Here is a 19,931-nt window from a genome sequence, read left to right as displayed (position 1 = left end):
TACCAGGTAAGCCCCTAGAAGTTCCATTAGCTGAACGTAATTGTGTTCTTAAATGTTAGGAGTAAACAGTCCCATGAGAGAGGGAGGGTTTGTGATGATCTGGTTCTCATATTTGTCTTCAAACACTGTCACACTGTTTGGATGAGGTGGCTTGGTTTCCACCCTTGTTTCATAGTCAGCCACTGATGTTTTTGATGTTAACACTTCTATGTGGGCTTCAACAGCTGTCTCCCCAAACCCAGCTGCTCACACCACCCCCACCCATCTTATCTTGAACCCTAGCAGAGGAAAGAAATGGTCGTATTTGATTGGGCAGTGCTTTGCTATTTCACCTCTTTGTGGTTTTTACACTAACCCTGTGAAGTTGTCACTCCCATTTTAGATGTGTAGAAACTGAGGACCAGAGAGGTTCAGCAAATGCCCAAAGCCTCTCCTCTGGCCACTTACAGAGTCAGTTTTGAATCCTGTCTGCTGACTTCAAAACCAGTGTTCTGTTGACTTCTTTATGCTTTCTTGCCCTTATGATTGTACTTTTATCTGAGTGAAGCTGCCTTAAAGTTGAATTTTAGAGGTTAGCAAACCTCACTTCGTCTCTGCCTTCCTAATATTTTCTATTTTTTAAAGAATGTTGGTATTAGGACTCTTTCAGTTGCAAGTGACAGAAACTCTTCTCAAACTGGCTTAAGCGAAAAAGGGAATTTATTGGATTATGTAACTGAAAAGACTGGGGATGCACTGCCTTCAGGCGTGGCTGAATCCTGGGGCTTCAGTGTCTTCAGTAATCTATGCTTAAAGCTGGTTGTTCTCCTCAGACTGGCTCACGCTCCCCCTCATGGCAGCAGGAGGCCTTTGGCAGCTCCAGCAGCAAGAGAAAGGCTCTTTCCTGATCCTTGAGTCATAGTCACTGAGCCAACCTCCTGTGTCCATTCTGGTTTATGACTTATCTCTAAACCTTTCTTTGTAGTCAGGAGGAAACCATACTCTGGTATATGAGTCAAGTCATCACTTGTGGAACTGAGGGGGAGGCCAGCTCCCTAAACCTCATGCACTGACAGTGGGAGAGGGCTGGTTCCCCAAGGTCAGCGTGTAGGTTCTAGAAAAGCAAAGGAAGGAAGATTGGGAGGGCAGTTGCCTGCTTTTGTATTTAAAACAGGGGATATTTTAATGTTCATTAAGTGTGCTTAGGACCAAAAAACACTATGGATAAGAATCGGGCTTTCCAAGAAAAAAGGGCCGAATACAGAATTTTAATAGCCCTTCAAAAACAGGTAATATGTTATAAGCAATTCACATATACTCTTAAAAAAATAAAAGGACCATTGGGACATTTGCCAAACCCATACCTTTCATAATAGAAAAAGAAAGGGCAAGCTTTATTTTCCCACGCATAACTAATATGTGTACAATATAGATTTCCTAGGGTCTTAACACAGCTTCCTAGCAGAGCAGTGCTTCATTTCTCTGGCATCATCAGGGAGTGAGGTTTTGTGGATGCATGGATTTTACAGATATGTTTGTGCTTTTAAGATTTAAATCTGTAAAAAAATGTATTTCTTAAAACACTTCTTTGTACCAACAGAAGATGCTGATACATGAACATAAATAAACATTTTCTAAGCCATTTTGCTCCACGCTTCCAGAAGTTAGGGTATATGTCAGTAGGTGTGAGAATCCACAGAATAAACGTGACCCTTCTTTTCTGGACATGATTTGGTGGTGGTGGAGATCGGGGGGATGACAGTACTTACATGAAAATAACTGTGAGTACATTATGGAATAGAAGGCTAAATTCTTAGGAGTTTTTCAGAAGAAACCTGAGTTGATTCAGTTGCTAGCTGGAGTCTACCTTCCCTCCCTACCTATCCATTTCTCCCATTCATGTCCGTGTGTCTTTAGGGAGAAGTAGACCTCTAATGCATTCAGAGGCTACTTAGGCTCTTTGCCTCTTCACCAGTATCTCTAAGCTGCTTTTTGCTTCTTCAGTGTATATTGTCTTGAGCTGTTCTTCATCACTGCTTGGTCTCAGGAATAAGTGAGCATTGCCAGGACAGACCAGACAGTCCAGCTTTTAAAAATGCATAACACTGAAATTCACACATATACCTAAATTCGTAGACTTGGCAAGACAGGAGTTCTGTTATTTTTCTATAAAATAAATCCAAGTGCTATGGGACTTGTGCATTGTGGACCCATACTGGGAAGAGATTGGGGAGGGCTTTGGGACTCTGACCACCAGTGGCCTGGCTGTTCATGGCTATTCAAAACTCATAGTTTTTATCATGAAGCTGAATAATTGTTGGTCCCCAGTGAGGCCTGCCTCTGTCATATTCGATGACAATCCAAAAGTGCAATTGTTATTTCTCTTGGATGGTAGTTTTTTAAACTTTATTTAGTTCAGAAACCTTTTTTGTTTTACTTTTTATTTTGAAATAATTTTAGATTTACCAAAAATAAGTTGCAAAAATAATCCTTTGTACCCTTCACCCAGCTTCCCCGAATGTTAACATCTTTCACAACCATAGTACACTTATCTAGACCATGAAACAGTATAAACCAATCTATAGACCTTATTTGAACCTTCCCCACTAATGTCCTTTTTTCTGTTTCCAGATCCCACATTACATTTAGCTGTCACATCTCCTTAGTCTCCTCCAATCTGTGGCGTTTCCTCAGTCTTTTTGTTTTTCATGACCTTGACACTTTTGAAAAGAGTAGCCAATTATTTTGTAGAATGTCCCCCAGTTTGGGTTTGTCTGATGTTTTCTCATGATTAGTTTGATACATTTGAGCAAAAGTACCACAGAAGTGACATGTGCTTTTCTTGGGGCATCCTATCAGAGGTACAGGATGTCTTCTTACCAGCGATGTTAAGATCATGTAGGCCAGGTTCCTCTAGGGTAAATTACTATTTTCCCCTTTGCAATTAATGAGTCTCTTGTAGGGAAATACTTTGAGACTATGTGAATGTCCAGTTTGGGACATTTTTCTTCAAGGGATGTTTTATGTGAAAGTCTAGCATAGAAAACAGGTAGAAGCGACTTGTTTTTAATGAAATGGACATGGGATGGGGGCAGCAACCAGCAGCCTCTTCCCCTCTCCCTCCCTAACACGACCCCTGAGCCCACTCTGTTGAACCCCTAAGCATCTCTGGATGCTCTTTGAAAATCATGGCTCTGGTTTTGGCTTTTCGTTTTTACAATATGTACACATTGTATAAGCCCCTGCACTCAAAATATTCTGCAAGATGGTATTCTTTCAAATTGAAATTAGCCAAGTTATATTGAACTTAACATGATGTATCAGCAAACATTTATTTAGCACCTCTGTGTACCAGTCACTGTTCTAAATCTAGGGAATAGAAAAATCATAGAACACAGTCCCTACCCATTAGTCGTGCGTCTTTTCTTTCAGAACAGAGAGGACTTTATAATCTAGACCCAAGAAAGAACTGTGAAAGGAGGAAGCAAACACACAAAAAAAATCGGCTTTTTGGTGAGGGAAAGCTACTTGAGGATTTGGGGTTTGTGTTTTGAGTGAGCGCAGAGGACACTGTGACCTAACTAGCCCTCAGGCCTTGGTCATAAGCAGTACTTTCCCTCTGAGAAGCATATGTACTTTAGTGGGGGGAAAAAAAAAAGAGAAAGAGAGACAGTTCTAACCACCCCTGCCCAAGAAAGAGCCACTGTTTGGTCTTTTGATTCTTCTTCCCATATTTGAAAGACTCCAAATTCTCGTCCTTCATGGATGAGGTGTTTTAGCTGTCCGTAATTACATTATTATTCCAGACACTGTCGGAACGCTTCTTGCTGAGGAGGGAGGATTAGGCCGAGGAGGCTGGAGCGAGCGTGTAGCCTGTCAGCTGCCCCTCGCCTGGCAAAGGAGATTATGCCTCCGAAACGGAGGTTTCTGGCCGAGGCTTTGTTACTTAATTAGTCTCCTGTCTCTTTTCCCTTCGTGACAGTGGCAGGATCCAGGACGCACCCCCTTTTAGACGAATGCAAATGCCTCTAACGAAGTTTTCTCATCGTTCCTTTTCAACAAATCCGAAAATTGTCAAAAATCACTCTAGTCACTGGGAATTCAAGGGTGGAAAATAAACTTGAAAGGCATATGTTTCCCAAGGGAGGAAAGTAGCAAATACCATCTCTTTAAATTCTCTTTAACATGAAGCCTTTATTGACTGCTGATGATGGTTCTGCACGGTTCAGTGCTCTTTTAAGTGAATATTTAGCTTCTTCACCAAGTCAGTACGGCCTTGTGGATCTGTAAATTTAGATGCTGATCACCACCAGAAGTCAATGTATAAAACGGTTACAGTTCAGTTAAGTGGTAAGAGATCTTATGCAGTATCGGGTTAAAGGGAATGTATAAATATTGCTTTATGAACCAGCTTCTGCAGAAAATAGACACCAGTTGCTGTCTCCCCGCTCTGTCTCATAGGATGAGTTACGGGATGACCCTGTTAACTGCACTGGAATGTGAGGTGGGGTGGAGGGGGTGACCCATTATTAAGCAGCTGCATCCAGCCAATCAGCCTTAAAGAATTTGACTTCAGAGGTCAGTAAAGATTGCCGACACTGTTAATTTTATTTTATGAGGCACCACTGAAACACACCAACTCATGCCTTGTCTTTGGTTTTTGATGGAAAAAAGGAAGAGATGAAGTTTTGAAGGGTCCTAATAGATTTGCCCTAAAGAGCAAGCATTAGTTCAACCTGTGCGTGTCACAAGTTGGGGACCTGGGAAACGAAGGCCCAGAAGGAGAGGGACCTGGTTCTTGGCGCTGTCCGGCAGCGTCACATGCTGCTGGTGAAGTCAGGGACCTCAGGGAGTTTACTCAGAACCTAAAATTCCTGACCTCTGGGCTCTTCAGGAGTTGAGGCCCTTGGGCACCGGAGTTCGCCTATTCCACAGCTCTGTGTTCAGTGCCGAGGGAAAAAGTGTTCTGTTGCCCTTCTCCCACAGGCCAAGTAGGGCCCAGGTGAGACTTTTATTCTTCCGACCTGAGGCATGTGGCTCCCTCCACCTTGGTAGACCAGAAAGCCCTGGACTCAGAGTCATGCCCTCTGTGAACAACACCTGAGGCAAGTCACAAGCCCAGGTTAGGGGCCCTGCGTGGACCCTGCGGTTCCCTCAGCTTAGCAGTGCTCACATTTTGTTGTTACTTATTTAATTGTTTGTCTCTCCCGCACAACTGAAAGCTCAGGATGGGAGATTACTCCCTACCTGGCTCGCTGTGGTGCCCCCAGAGCCCGACATGGCACCTGGCACGTGGTGGACCCCTCGTGATTATTGTTCAAGAATGAATGAGGTCACCCCAGATCTGTGAGCCTGCATCTGCAAAATGGGGATAACTTGACCCCTTTCTACCCTCTACGGGGACAAGTAAGATAACATACCTGGAAGAGCCACGACATGCTACAGAAATGTGAAGAGATAGGTCACGTGAGTTACTGGTAGTAGTGTTACAGCACAGGCTGTAGCTGGATTGCATTTAGCTCCTAGAGATGAAAGACACCTCACATGTGTTCTTCTCCTCCCACCTTATAGATTAGGGAGGGCCCCAGAGAGGTTGCTTTACCTGCCAGCATCGTGCAGGGATTCCGAAGCTAAGCCAAGACCTGGTCCCAGGCTCCCTGATTCCTTCCCCTCAGCTCAGTGCTCCAAGTCTTCATTCCTGCTGGAGAAGCTGTGGAGTATTTAATTGGCTAGTCTGTGATGTGCAGCATGTCAGAGCTCATTACTGTGGTGGGGCCGGTGGGTGTCCCTCTCCAGAGCCAGCCCCTGTTGTAGTTCAGCGGCCCCAATTAACGTCAGAACTCGAGGCAGCCCAGCTGCGCAGGTGTCCCAGATCCCCCAGGGCCCTGAAGACGCGCCGTCCTCCACCTCAGCCTGACCTGCTGCCCTTTCCCTGAGCTCCTTGTTGATGCCGAACAGAAACATTTCCCAGTTAAGAGGCACGAGATCATTCTGCTTGGCCCTGAGCTGGGCTCCCAGCCAGAAGTCTTAGCAGGCTGGGGTGGTTACCTCCCCGAAGGCTGCATGCTCAGCGCCCCAGGCTGTCAGTGCAGCGGGTAAGAGACAGGTGCGGTGGGATCCACCAGAATCAGGGATGAAGGCCGTCTCTGGACTAGGCTCTGTTTTTATTCCTTTATTTTAATGTTAACACCAGGAAAGGCAAAAGGAGGTTGGGGAATTGGCCCAGATTCAAGAAAACGAAAAAGACATGGGAAGTAAATACGATGCAGAACTGTGATTCTATCTTGGTTTGAGGAAAAGATAACCTATACAAGCGGTTTGGAGACAGACAATGGCAAGTGTTGGTGAGGATGTAGAGAAATTAGAACTTTTATTCAATGCTGGTGAGACTAAAATGGTACAGCTGCTTTGGAAAGTAGTCTGCAGTTCCTCCAAAAGTTAAACATAGAGTTACCATATGACCTGGCAATTCCTCTCCCAGGTATATACCTAAAAGAAATGAAACATATGTTCACACAAAAACTTGTACGTGAATGTTCATAGCAACATTATTCATAGTAGACAAAAGGTGGAAACAACTCAGATGTCTGTCAAATTATGAATGGATGTACAAAATTTGGTGCATCCTTACTATGGAATATTATTCGGCTGTAAAAAGGAATGAACTACTGAGCCATACTACACCTTTATGCTAACTGAAAGAAGTCAGACACAAAAGGCCACTTATTATATGATTCCATGTATATAAAATGTCCAGAATAGGCAAGTCCATAGAGATGGGACATAGATTAGTGGTCTCTAAGGGCCGATAGGGAGGGAGAACTAGAGAGGGACCGATAACGGTACAGAGTTTCTTTTTGGGGTGATGAAAATGATCTAGAATTAGATAGTGGTAGAGATGGCACAACTTTGTGAGAATATTAAAACCCCCTGAACTGTACACTTTAAAAGTGTGAATTTTCTGTTATATGAATTATGTGTCAGTGTAAAAAATTAAAAAAAAGTAATTGGGGGACAATGGGGAAATTTGAATATAGAGTGTATGTGAAACCATAGTTTATATCAGTGTGGTGGTGGAATTGTGGTTATGTGAGAATGTTCTTTTGCTTGAGAGATTGCATGCTGAAGTACTTAGTGGTCAAGTGTCATGACATCTGCAGTTTACTTTCACATGATTCAGCAAAAAATGCATAAAAGGTTGGTGAGCAAATGTGGTAAAATATTAATAATTGGTAAACATAAGTGAAGGGTGTACTGGTGTTCTTTTTACTAATTCTTACAACTTTTCTGTTGACATTGTTCAAATGAATAGGTTGGCAAATAATATTTTTAAAAGGCAGGGAGGTGGAAATGTTAGAATTCTAAGGGACAGAGGTAAGTCAGAAGGCCTTTGGGCTGTCCCCCTTGACCCCTTAGTCTTTGTCCAGGATGAGGCTAAACAAACACTTGTCTCAGCCTTCCTTGGGGGAAATGAAATCCATTTCTGAGCAGTACAGACCCCCACTCGGCTGTTCTTAGGGACACTTAGCCAAGTGCTGTGGGCCCACATGTTGACTGTCAAAAGAAGAGGCTTTCTTCTGCCCTCCCGTGGGCCAGAGAGACGGCCAAGGGGGCCTCTGCTCACAGCTCCCTCCCTGACCTCATTCCGAAGTGAAGCAGAGTTTCCTCTCTCTCTCCGTGGGAAATGCTAAATCACCAGCAAGCATAATTTCTCGAGAGAAAGAGTTCTCAGTGAGTTTTCTAAACCTGACATGTTCTTCCCTTGTTGGCAAAATTTGAATTTAGGGAACGATATACGAAATCTTGTCAAGTCTTTTGTTTCTTTTCCCAGTCCCCCAAGTATGAAAACAATCAGCAGTGTCTCAGGCAGTCTTTAGACTCATCCCTTCCAGAACAAATGGTAAAACCAGTCATCGGGAACGTCAGACCTGGCAGGGACCTTGGAGCTGCCTCATTTTCCTGATGCCTCCAAGGCCTTCCCCAAGCAAAACCCACCACCCTCACACCTCATGCCCATCCAGCAAATATAGTCAAGAGCGCTTGCAAAAAAGAGCCTTTAAACCAACAACTGCTTTTACAGTGTGCAAGCTAATTTTTCAATGTGCAGATTTGCTATGAATTTATAGAGTGTTTTGATTCTAAATTCACAATGTGCATCTTTAATGGCTCCAAGTTGGGATAATTTCACGCTGTTTATATCCTGGCAGCAATGGTTTATGTATATTTCCCAAGTTATTACCCTCCTAGGAGAAGAGTGAACAACCTCCTTTTACAAAAGACAGTCTCATATGTCCTGGTTTAGTGCATCTCTCTTCAAAGGCCATTTTGCATTGAGATGTGAGGAAAGCATGACAGCTGTTTGAGGCACTCACCCCACTTTGCAAGCAGGTGGGTTTGTGGGTTTCCTGGACCCTCATACTCAGCTCCCAGATGGCCCTGCATTTGAGAATCACCAGTAAGGCACTTTGCAGTCTCCTGGAGTTTTTCCTCTTGAGAAATTTTTCAACCTTATTTCTGGAAAAGAAAAAAAAATGTCGCCCTCCTCCCTCCACTCCCATCAGGGAAGAACTTTGTTATTGTGCAACGAGAACCTTAAAAAAATGATCTGGGAATTTTCTTCTTGGGAGTCCAGCCTGAAGAGGTAATCAGAAACGTGAGATGTAGAGGATGTTTATTGAAACTGAAAATAATTTTTTGTTGTAGTAAAATACATATAACATGAGAAAATTTTAATAGTAGAAAATTGGAAGCAATTAAATGTCCAGCAGCAGGGGATATGATTCATCCATGTATTAGAATATCATGCACCCTTTGAAAACACTTTCAAAGAACTTTTAATAACAGGAAATTTCTCTTGGCACAATGATAGGTGAAGAAAGCAGGTTCCAGACCTCCAATTAGGTCTTCAGGTTTCAGATTTCAGACACATGCATTGAAACAAGATAAAAAGGGTAACCACAAAGTTATTAACAGTGGTTCTTATTGGCTGGTGGGATTATGAAGGATTTTTTTAATTAATTTTTTTTTAATTTTGAGATAATTGTAGATTTCACAGGCAGCTGTAAAAATATTTCAAAGAGATCTGGTATACCCTTTACTGAGTTTCCTATAGGGGGTTTAAATTTTTGTGTGTGTGTGTGCTTTTCTCTTTTTCAAATAATCTACAGTCAAAAAACAAAAACAAAAAACACACACAAAAAATCTACAAGCAGGGAACATAAATTTAAGGACTATCATTTAAAAAAAACAAACAAACAACGTATTCATCCTTCTGAAGAACCTTGCTCCAAGTTGTAATCAACGTCCCCTTTGCTTGTATCCCCACAGCCCTTTGCCTGGCCTTTCGGTCCACTGTAGATCTCAACACCTACTAATATTGTAGTTAATTGGATCTTTGCCTGTGTATGGGCTTCCATACAGTGAGTTTACATTGGAGAAACAAGGCATGCCTTCCAGAAGCATCAGGTTTACTCACACTCTTTGGAGAAGAGAGGACAGAAACACAATAATCTTATATTAAAATAAAGTTAAAATAAGACATCCATATTATAGAGTGGAAAGTAAGGTTTGAGACGCAAGATGAATATTTAAGACAAAGTCAAGTCGCTGTTTGGGAAGCACAGCTCGTAGCTGTTGAAGAAATGCTTCTTGAATTGAACTGTGCCGTCTGCTCCTTCAGCTGGCTTCTTGGGGGTATGTCAGGGAACACACAGCACTGTAAGAAATCACTGGGGAAGAGAATGATTGGAGCCACTATCCTTAACTATAAAAAAAACTCTTTAGATTTTCTCTCAGCCCTAGGGCCACGTCTTGCTGGAGCACACACTACCAGGGAGTCAGGGGCCTGGGCTTGGATTTTTGACCCCAGCATTGACCTCGGTGGGAGCCTGGCAGGACATCACGTCTCTGGGCCTCCTTCTCCTCGCCAGCAGAATGAGCTGTTCAGACCATTGCTCAGGGCCCTGTAACTCTAAGATGCTAAGGTCAGTCAGCCTGTAGCATGTGACTTTCCCAGGCTTCCCAGACTCCTTCCACCTAAGTGAAAGTGCACAATGAACCTGCAAGGATTTTAGCATCCTCAGAAGTTAGTCTTCATTGATGCGAGTATTTCTCTACCTCTTTGGTGAACCTTCCTGTCAAAACTTCTCTTTTGTCATTAAAAAAAAAAAAAGGCTCATGAGAAGGAAGATTGTAGACATTAACTAAGAGAATACCCCTCTTTTTCTCCCCCTTTTCGTTCCCCTAAAGATTATCTTGGGGATGTCCAAAGCAATTTTTATAGGCAGGTTGGTCTTTTACAAGAGATGTGTTTACAAAGCATGAAATTAACATTTTTGCACAGAGCCAAATAATTGCTTATAACATGGTGACTTTTGTAGTAAGTTTGCAGCTTTAGCAGTTATTAGCAGGGTCAAATGGTACATGCAATAATGCAATTAGCAGACCTCATCACCAAAGCGAAGTTAGCCAAGCACCTTGTGAGGGAACAGGTTCCTCCTGAGGAGTTTGCCCACGAGGTCATTTCAGATGTTGGGAACAGTACAGTCCATTCACAATGCAGTCCACCGAACACTATAGTGTTACAGGGCCACCCCACTCCTGGAGCTTCACACTCCTACGAGCCTGCATACAAGCCTACACTCCTAGAGGGGCTGAAAAGGCTCACCAAGCAAGGTCCAAGCACTTTACTGCTCATGAGAGGGTTGGCTTCACCTTAGACTAAACATCACATTGGAATTAGGGAGTACCAGATGACAGCATCTCTGGGGGAGAGATAATAGAGCAGACAAGTTCAGGCCAATAGCTTGCACATTCCAGTAGCAATTCCCTTCAGGAAAATCTACTCAAGGAAGCATGTTGATGTGTGATTTTGGGCATGCATTCTTACTGGTAATGTTAGGTGATATAACAGACCAACCCTGAAACATCAATGTCGTAACCCCACAGAGATTTATTTCTCACTCACAAGTTACACTCCGGCCTTGGTCTCAAGAGCATCCAGAAGAGAGAGGGAAGTCGGGGGGAGATGGAATTATTGAGAGGTTCTCAGGGAACTTGGCTACAATTCATTTGGGAAAATATAAAGAATCTGAGGTGCTCTCATCTTTTTGTGGCTCAGATCCAGGCATGTGGAGAGAAGAAAACTCTCTCTTCCTCTGTGTGCACCCCACTGGCAGAGTTTGTACTGTAAAACAAAAGGAGCAAATAACCGTTGGAGATATCCTCTACTGCCTGGCTGGGGATCAACTTGCACAAAGCAAAGAATACAAGCCTTGGAGACCTACAGACCTGGGTTTACCACTTGCTACATCTTTGGCTTTGGGCAAGTTACTAGACCCTTGCAAAATCCTGGCTACTGTCTGCAACTTGGAGATCATAATTGCACCCACCTCCTAGGGTTGTTTTGAGGATAAAATGAGGTAATGCATTGAGAGGGGATTATTCCAGAGACCAGCACATAGTATGCACCCATCATCCATCCACTCATTCTGTTTACCCTGCTAACATTTATTGAGCACCTCTGTATGTCTGCTGCTGTGCTAGGTGTTAGCAAGCCAGGTGTACAGTGAGCTCCTGCCCTTCTGGAGCTTATAGCCCAGGCACAGATATGCATGAATTAAATAATCACCCTAAATGAAGGTTTCCTTACTAACTTAGTGCTCTGAAGGATAGGACCGTGCTGTGTTTGCCAGAAACCTAGGCTGAGAAGTCAGGGAAGACTTCCTAGACAAAATGGCATCTGAGCTGAAATGTGAAGTTTGTTTGGTGGAGCAGGAACAGGGTGTGACAGGTGTCCTTGAGAAAATAGCATGTGCAAAGGTCTCATGGTAGGAAAAAGGGAGGTACCTTTGAGGAACTTAGGAAAGTGACTGGAGCTCTGAGACCCAGGGAAGCATGTGTAGGAGGGACTGGAGAGGTGGGCAGAGGCCAGGCCGTGTAGAACCTAATACGGCTGTTAAGGAGTTTGGTTTCATCTTAAGAGGCGTGGGAAGCCACTGAAGGTTTTTAAGCAGGGGCTCAAAAACTATTAAACTCAATAAATGTTAGCTATTATTGTTCCTTTCCGGGAACTTTTATCCTACGTCCCAACAATGTTAGCTCTCTTACAGGATTCCGTGAATACATAATTTTAAAAAGCCAACAAGCCTATCGATCTGTTTGGCGGTCTGAGAGCAGGATCTGTAATATGCCAGAGCCACTTGGTCCATTAGGATGTGCTTCCTCCTCTAGGTGGGATTGGAAGGGCACTAAAAGCAGCCAGCATCCAGGACAGAAATGTGACACTGCGAGAACTGGAGCAAGGCCAAGCTGGGCGTGGCCGGGACCAGCAGACTCTACAGGCTGAACCCGGTAGGCTTCCACAGCCCATGCCAGGCCGCCTCCAGCCCTGTGACAGTGGTGGATACAGGCTGGCGGGAGGACACCGGTGCCAGGGAGGGAGGCTGGCAAGGTGAAAGCAAACACGACATCTGCCTTAGTCTGGGAGGGAGCTCAGGGCTGGATTGGCAGAGGGCAACTGGGCTCTGGGTCAGAAGACCCAAGGGGGACAACCCAGATGAAGGTGGGCCCTTGTCTGAAGGAAGAAGAAGTCTGGGCTCTGAAACTAGTATACGAAGTCCAAGTACCTGACCAACATGAGGATGCTGAGTCCCCAAATCTGGAGCCCAGCAATCCTACTCTTTCTCCTTCCAAGGGCCAGATTGATCCCCAAATCCAGGTGGCTTGGCTGAGACTCCTGGTGGGGATCAAGTGATCCCAACTCTCAGAACTTTGACACTTTACCTGGGGGGCTTTTGTCGTCTATCTGGTTCAAAACTGGAGCCCCCAGCTCTGCTGCCTAGTAAAACTTGTGTTTCACGTCTTTTGGCCTTTATCCACTCATCTGTCTATTTCCTGTGGTGAATCCTGAAGTTGGAACAGGACAGTATGTATTCCTCATGCCAGACTTTTATCTAGCTCTAGTCTAGTTGTGGGACTGGATAACCAGTCATAGAGTTACCCGAACTCAGCATCATTCTGCTGAAGAACAAGGGCAGGGCCAGACTGGAGGATGACTCAGCAGGCTTTTTACAGATAAGAAGTGGATGGGCAGAGCGATTGCTGTGCTGGTTTCGTGGGTGACCCAGCTCGGAAGATGGTGAGGACTGCTTCCACGCATATGGCCCTTCATAGTCACAAAATGCTTTCGTGTCCGTGGTCTACTTTGAGCCTCCATATGCTGATGGAGTAGCCTGGGCAGCTGTTACGCTCCCCCCTTTTCAGGTGAAGAAACTGAGGCCTGGTCATTAAGGGTCCCATGTGAAATCACAGCTCCTGCATCAAGAAGTGACCAGTTGGGGTTAAGCTGCTGGGAGGAGCTTGTGTTGCTCACTCTGTGTCTTAAAAAAGAAGAGAGAGAGAGAGAGGAGAGAGAAAGTGAACTTGGACTAGAGACTTGATTGGAGAAACAGTAGCCTGGACAAATATTTCAATCCTGTAAATGAGGGCGGGGCTATATGTAACATAGATAGTACTTCGTGTGGGGTTAACAATGGAGTCATAGGTTTCTTTGGATGATTTTGCCACATTCAGGCTTTCCAAGTCCAAGGGCATGTATGGGTGTGTCTGTCTGTCTGTCTTGTGTCTATGTCTGTCTGGCGAGGAAGCTCAAGTTAATCCGTCTATAAACTTTGCATTCTTTGAGCCCTGATATATTTCAGACACTGGCCCCATAAGTGCCACATGTCCAGTCATCTGTGACTCCTTTAGGAAACTAAAACCCACGCCAAGAGAGGGAAGGAAGAGTTGAAAGCCAGAGATGCAGGTAGGGTCCATGGCACATTCAGGTCAGCCGACAGAGCGTGTTCTTAGAAAACCAGCCCTCGGTGGGGTGAAGACAGAGAGACTGCCCCGCCCACTCTGCCTCCTTCTTGTGTAATTTTTAAAAGCATGAGAAATGAAATGGGGCCCTTCCCATCTGAGACAGCTATTTTCTCAGGTCTCACGCCTTCCTTTTTTTTCTTTTTTTTTTTTTTTTGAATTTTTGAATTTTATTTAATTTATTTTTTTATACAACAGGTTCTTATTAGTTATCTATTTTATACACATCAGTGTATACATGTCAATCCTAATCTCCCAATTCATCCCACCACCACCACCCCCGCCGCTTTCCCCCCTTGGTGTCCAAACATTTCTTCTCTACATCTGTATCTCTGTTTCTGCCCTCTAAACCAGTTCATCTGTACCATTTTTCTAGGTTCCACATATATGTCACACCTTCCTTTTGAATAGCCCGAATAATACATCTTATAATTATGCCCTGCCTGGCAGCGTGTTTCTGCCTTCTTAGTGATAGCTGAAATTTCTTGGCAAGTGAATGCCGTCCACAACCAGCCTCTCTTTTCCCACCCTGGTTCCCAGTGTCCCCTCTGTGGCCGTCTTCCCATCCACACTGGCCTCCAGGGCTGCCTGCCCCACAGTACTTCAGTCATTTCATCAAGAAGGGTCTCCCAACCTCCTTGTTTATCCCAGGGGCACAGGGAGGGCTGAGCCCCACTCCAGAGGTAGCCATACCAATCTGATTAATGAAGGTAAATAGGGGCATGATCGGCAGTGGCTTAAGCTCCAGACGGGTAAGCTGGGCAACAGCAAGGGTCTGCACCTCCACTGGCAAGTCAAGTGGGATCAGTTTCTTCACGGGTCCATGGACTTCTCTCATGCTCGGAGTCCACTTCAGGAGCCTTGAGAAGGAGCTGGGCTGTTGGATAACGGGGGGAGGGGAATTGCTGGTAGTCTACCAGAGTTGCCATGGGTGTTTTATCCCCTTCAGGAACATGATGTGGGCAGACGTGATGTCAGAGGCCTCAGGGTCAAAGGCAACTCCCAGCGTTAGGAACTTGAAGAAGTCCCTCCTGAGCTTTGGGTTAGCCAGCTCTGTGTCCCTATCCCAGCTGCCACTTCCTAATTAGTTTCCTCATTTGTAAAATGGGATGACGATAATAGTGTCACCTTCCAGGCTTGTTGTGAAAATAAGACTTGTAAATTGCCTAGCATAGCCTGGAACATAGGAAACCCAATAAACGTTGGCCCTCTGGGTTTTCTCTAGGAGAGAAAGAGGCTCTGTCTTCCAATACACTCTTTACTATCAGGAAGGAAATGGACTCAGCTTGGAGATTGGTCCAGGATGGGAAGCAGATAGGAAAGGGGGCCACAGATGGGCATTGCCAGGGGAAACACTGAGGCACAGGAAGCAGACAGGAAGCTTGGGAATTGTGGGCGGCAGCCTGTGGGCCAGGAGACCAGTGGAGAAGTTGGCAGTGTACCCAGATAGGCAGTGAGGCTCTTGACAGATCTCTTGAGGCCGAGGATATGGAGATGTTGCCCCTTTTAGGACTTCGATTCAAGCCTGAGTTCCAGTCCAGCAGCCCCAACGGCTGGCTGAACATGCACTTTTATAGGCTTGAACACTGGCCAGTTGCAAACGTGATTCTGGTTATTTCTCCATCATGTGAAACAAAGACTGTGGGGAAATAGTCACATGAAAAAGACTTGAAATTTTCCTGTTCAGTGAATGAGGGCAGAAGATGCATAATGTATGGTTTCTGAAGCTGCAGGTGGTTTAGGGAGAGAGTTTGCAATTTGGGGAAACATTTAATACTTTTGCAAGTTACAAAGGAACAGAGAAATACCAGGAGCTTAATGTCCAGGATAGCCCTGGATGAATACTCTCAGACAAGCCAACCTCAGGGGCTCAGTTTCCTTATTAAAAATTCTGGAAAGGAGAGGGCAGACAGCAGAAGCAAGAAGAACTACAATCCTGCAGCCTGTGGAACAAAACCCACATTCACAGAAAGATAGACAAGATGAAAAGGCAGAGGGCTATGTACCAGATGAAGGAACAAGATAAAACCCCAGAAAAACAACTAAATGAAGTGGAGATAGGGAACCTTCCAGAAAAAGAAGTTCGAATAATGATAGTGAAGATGATCCAGGACCTTGGAAAAAGAATGGAGGCAAAGATCGACAAGATGCAAGAAATGTTTAACAAAGATCTAGAATAATTAAAGAACAAACAAACAGAGATGAACAACACAATATCTGAAATGAAAACTACACTAGAAGGAATCAATAGCAGAATAACTGAGGCAGAAGAACGGATAAGTGACCTGGAAGACAGAATGGTGGAATTCACTGCTGCAGAACAGAATAAAGAAAAAAGAATGAAAAGAAATGAAGACAGCCTAAGAGACCTCTGGGACAACATTAAACGCAACAACATTCACATTATAGGGGTCCCAGAAGGAGAAGAGAGAGAGAAAGGACCCAAAAAAATATTTGAAGAGATTATAGTCAAAAACTTCCCTAACATGGGAAGGGAAATAGCCACCCAAGTCCAGGAAGCGCAGAGAGTCCCATACAGGATAAACCCAAGGAGAAACACGCCGAGACACACAGTAATCAAATTGGCAAAAACTAAAGACAAAGAAAAATTATTGAAAGCAGCAAGGGAAAAACGAAAAATAACATACAAGGGAACTCCCATAAGGTTAACAGCTGATTTCTCAGCAGAAACTCTACAAGCCAGAAGGGAGTGGCATGATATACTTAAAGTGATGAAAGGGAAGAACCTACAACCAAGATTACTCTACCCATCAAGGATCTCATTTAGATTTGATGGAGAAATCAAAAGCTTTACAGACAAGCAAAAGCTAAGAGAATTCAGCACCACCAAACCAGCTCTACAACAAATGCTAAAGGAACTTCTCTAAGTGGGAAACACAAGAGAAGAAAAGGACCTACAAAAACAAACCCAAAACAATTAAGAAAATGGTCATAGGAACATACATATTGATAATTACCTTAAACGTGAATGGATTAAATGCTCCAACCAAAAGACACAGGCTTGCTGAATGGATACAAAAACAAGACCCATAAATATGCTGTCTACAAAAGACTCATTTCAGACCTAGGGACACATACAGACTGAAAGTGAGGGGATGGAGAAAGATATTCCATGCAAATGGAAATCAGAAGAAAGCTGGAGTAGCTATACTCATATCAGATAAAATAGACTTTAAAATAAAGAATGTTACAAGAGACAAGGAAGGACACTACATAATGATCAAGGGATCAATCCAAGAAGAAGATATAACAATTATAAATATATATGCACCCAACATAGGAGCACCTCAATACATAAGGCAACTGCTAACAGCTATAAAAGAGGAAATCGACAGTAACACAATAATAGTGGGGAACCTTAACACCTCACTTGCACCAGTGAACAGATCATCCAAACAGAAAATTGACAAGGAAACACAAGCTTTAAATGACACAATAGACCAGATAGATTTAATTGATATGTATAGGACATTCCTTCCCAAAACAGCAGATTACACTTTCTTCTCAAGTGCGCACGGAACATTCTCCAGGATAGAGCACATCTTGGGTCACAAATCAAGCCTCAGTAAATTTAAGAAAATTGAAATCATATCAAGCATCTTTTCTGACCACAATGCTATGAGATTAGAAATCAGTTACAGTGAAAAAAACATAAAAAACACAAACACATGGAGGCTGAACAATACGTTACTAAATAACCAAGAGATCACTGAAGAAATCAAAGAGGAAATCAAAAAATACCTAGAGACAAATGACAAAACACGACGATCCAAAACCTATGGGATGCAGCAAAAGCAGTTCTAAGAGGGAAGTTTATAGCTATAGAAGCCTACCTGAAGAAACATGAAAAATCTCAAATACACAATCTAACCTTACACCTAAAGAAACTAGAGAAAGAAGAACAAACAAAACCCAAAGTTAGCAGAAGGAAAGAAATCATAAAGATCAGAGCAGAAATAAATGAAATAGAAAGAAAGAAAACAATAACAAAGATCAATAAAACTAAAAGCTGGTTCTTTGAGAATATAAACAAAATTGATAAGCCATTAGCCAGACTCATCAAGAAAAAGAGGGAGAGGACTCATATCAGTAAAATCAGAAATGAAAAAGGAGAAGTTACAACAGACACCGCAGAAATACAAAGCATCCTAAGAGACTACTATAAGCAACTCTATGCCAATAAAATGGACAAGCTGGAAGAAATGGAGAAATTCTTAGAAAAGCACAACCTTCCAAGACTGAACCAGGAAGAAATAGAAAATATGAACAGACAAATCTCAACTAATGAAATTGAAACTGTGATTAAAAATCTTCCAACAAACAAAAATCCAGGACCAGATGGCTTCACAGGTGAATTCTATCAAACATCTAGAGAAGAGCTAACACCCATCCTTCTCAAACTCTTCCAAAAAATTGCAGAGGAAGGAACACTCCCAAACTCATTCTATGAGGCCACCATCACCCTGATACCAAAACCAGACAAAGATACTACAAAAAAAGAAAATTACAGACCAATATCACTGATGAATATAGATGCAAAAATCTTCAACAAAATACTAGCAAACAGAATCCAGCAATACATTAAAAGGATCATACAGCATGATCAAGTGGGATTTATCCCAGGGATGCAAGGATTCTTCAATATACGCAAACCAATCAATGTGATACACCATATTAACAAGTTGAAGAATAAAACCCATATGATCATCTCAATAGATGCAGAAAAAGCTTTTGACAGAATTCAACACCCATTTATGATAAAAACTCTCCAAAAAGTGGGCATAGAGGGAACCTACCTCAACATAATAAAGGCCATATATGACAAACCCATAGCAAACATCATTCTCAATGGTGAAACACTGAAACCATTTCCTCTAAGATCAGGAACAAGACAAGGATGTCCACTCTCGCCACTGTTATTCAACGTAGTTCTGGAAGTCCTAGCCACGGCAATCAGAGAAGAAAAAGAAATAAAAGGAATACAAATTGGAAAAGAAGAAGTAAAACTGTCACTGTTTGCAGATGACGTGATACTATACATAGAGAATCCTAAACATGCCACCAGAAAACTACTAGAGCTAATCAATCATTTTGGTAAAGTTGCAGGATACAAAATTAATGCACAGAAATCTCTAGCATTCCTATACACTAATTATGAAAAATCTGAAAGAAAATTAAGGAAACACTCCCATTTACCACTGCAACAAAAAGAATAAAATACCTAGGAATAAACCTACCTAGGGAGACAAAAGACCTGTATGCAGAAAACTATAAGACACTGTTGAAAGAAATTAAAGGTGATACCAACAGATGGAGAGCTATACCATGTTCCTGGATTGGAAGAATCAATATTGTGAAAATGACTGTACTACCCAAAGCAATCTACAGATTCAGTGCAATCTCTATCAAATTACCAATGGCATTTTTTACAGAACTAGAACAAAAAATCTTAAAATTTGTATGGAGACACAAAAGACCCCAAATAGCCAAAGCAGTCTAGAGGGAAAAAAATGGAGCTGGAGGAATCGACTCCCTGACTTCAGACTATACTACAAAGCTACAGTATTCAAGACAGTATGGTACTGGCAGAAAAACAGAAATACAGATCAATGGAACAAGATAGAAAGCCCAGAGATAAACCCACACACCTATGGTCAACTAATTTATGACAAAGGAGGCAAGGATATACAATGGAGAAAAGACAGTGTCTTCAATAAGTGGTGCTGGGAAAACTGGACAGCTACATGTAAAAGAATGAAATTAGAACACTCTCTAACACCATACAGAAAAATAAACTCAAAATGGATTAGAAACCTAAATGTAAGACTGGACACTATAAAACTCTTAGAGGAAAACATAGGCAGAACACTCTTTGAAATAAATCACAGCAAGATCTTTTCTGTCCACCTCCTAGAGTAATGGAAATAAAAACAAAAATAAACAAATGGACCTAATGCAACTTAAAAGCTTTTGCAAATCAAGGGAAACTACAAACAAGCTGAAAAGACAACCCTCAGAATGGGAAAAAATATTTTGAAACGAATCAACGGACAAAAGATTAATGTCCAAAA

General features: G+C 42.8%; 1 protein-coding gene across 4 annotated transcripts in view; it reads left to right on the top strand.

Moving 5' to 3' along the window:
- GALNT10 (polypeptide N-acetylgalactosaminyltransferase 10) overlaps positions 1-19,931 on the top strand; it is a 223,055-nt gene that overhangs the window by 69,352 nt on the left and 133,772 nt on the right. The window contains exon 1 of one of the 4 annotated variants that reach the window (XM_082453915.1): positions 9,897-12,330. The exons of the other annotated variants lie outside the window; for them this stretch is intronic. The gene's annotated coding sequence lies outside the window, so the exon portion shown is untranslated. Of the gene's footprint in view, positions 1-9,896; positions 12,331-19,931 lie in introns of those variants that run through there. 4 annotated transcript variants of the gene reach the window in all.

The sequence above is a fragment of the Balaenoptera physalus genome (assembly GCF_965194825.1).
Source record: "Balaenoptera physalus genome assembly, chromosome: 3".
Classification (NCBI taxonomy): Eukaryota; Metazoa; Chordata; class Mammalia; order Artiodactyla; family Balaenopteridae; genus Balaenoptera; species Balaenoptera physalus.
This window is presented reverse-complemented; position numbering and strand designations above follow the sequence as displayed.